This window comes from Mandrillus leucophaeus, unplaced genomic scaffold (assembly GCF_000951045.1).
Source record: "Mandrillus leucophaeus isolate KB7577 unplaced genomic scaffold, Mleu.le_1.0 Scaffold1614, whole genome shotgun sequence".
Classification (NCBI taxonomy): Eukaryota; Metazoa; Chordata; class Mammalia; order Primates; family Cercopithecidae; genus Mandrillus; species Mandrillus leucophaeus.
Window position 1 is genome coordinate 20,843 of NW_012101604.1, and position 1,399 is coordinate 22,241.

The following is a 1,399-nucleotide window of genomic DNA, read 5'->3' on the forward strand; positions in this document are numbered from 1 at the left end:
TCATCTCACAGAGTTACAGCTTTCCCCTCAAGAAGCCGTTCGCTAAGCCTGTTCTTGTGGAATTCGCAATGTGACATTTGGAAGCCCATAGAGGGCTATGATGATTAAGAAAATATCCTCAGAGAAAAACTGGAAAGAAGCTTTCTGAGAAACTGCTTTTTGACGTCTGACTTCCACTCACAGAGTTACAGCTGTATTTCGTGGATCTGTTTGTTAGCCTTATTTCTGTGTAATCTGAGAACGCATATTTTGAATTCTTTTGAAGACTATAGGGCCAAAGGAAATATCCTCCGATAATAAAGAGAAAGAAGCTTTCAGGGAAACTTCTGTGTGTTCTGTGAAACCATCTCACAGAGTTACAGCTTTCCCCTCAAGAAGCCGTTGGCTAAGTCTGTTCTTGTGGAATATGCAAAATGATATTTGGAAGCCAATAGAGGGCTATGGTGAAACAGAAAACATCCTCAGATGAAAACTGGAAAGAAGCTTTCTGAGAAACTGCTTAGTGTTCTGTTAATTCATCTCACAGAATTTCATTTCCCCCAAGAAGCCTTTCGCTAAGACTGTTCTTGTGGAATTTGCAAAGTGATTGGAAGCCCATGGAGGGCTAGGCTGAAAAAGTAAATATCCTCAAATGAAAACTGTAAAGAAGCTTTCTAGAAACTGCTTAGTGTTCTGTTAATTCATCTCACAGATTTAAAGCTTTCCCCTCAAGAAGACGTTCGCTAAGTCTGTTTTTGTGGAATTTGCAAAGTGATATTTGGAAGTCCCTAGAAGCTATGGTGAAAAGGAAAATATCCTCAGAGGAAAACTGGAAAGAAGCTTTCTGACAAACTACTTTGTGATGTTTGACTTCCACTCACAGTGTTACAGCTGTATTCCGTGGAGCTGTACGCTAGCCTTATATCTGTGGAATCTGAGAAGGGATATTTCGAATCCCTTTGAAGGCTATAGGGCAAAAGGAAATATCCTCCGATACCAAAGAGAAAGAAGCTTTCAAAGAAACTTCTTTGTGTTTTGTGAAATCATCTCACTGAGTTACAGCTTTCCCCTCAAGAAGCCTTTCACTAAGACTCTTCTTGTGAAATTTACAAGTTGATATTTGGAAACTCTTGGAGGGCTATGGTGAAAAAGGAAATACCATCAGAAGAAAACTGGAAAGAAGCTTTCTGAGAAACTGCTTAGTGTTCTGTTAATTCATCTCACAGAATTACAGCTTTCCCCTCAAGAAGCCGTTTGCTAAGCCTGTTCTTGTGCAATGTGCAAAGTGATATTTGGAAGCCCATAGAGGGCTATGGTGATAACGAAAATATCCTCAGAGAAATACTGGAAAGAAGATTTCTGAAAAACTGCTTGGTGATGTGTGACTTCCACTCACAGAGTTTCAGCTGTGTTTCGTGGA

At 39.9% G+C, this 1,399-nt stretch overlaps 1 pseudogene; it reads left to right on the top strand.

Moving 5' to 3' along the window:
• The window catches only part of LOC105536624, an 18,860-nt pseudogene that overhangs the window by 15,212 nt on the left and 2,249 nt on the right, over nt 1-1,399 (top strand).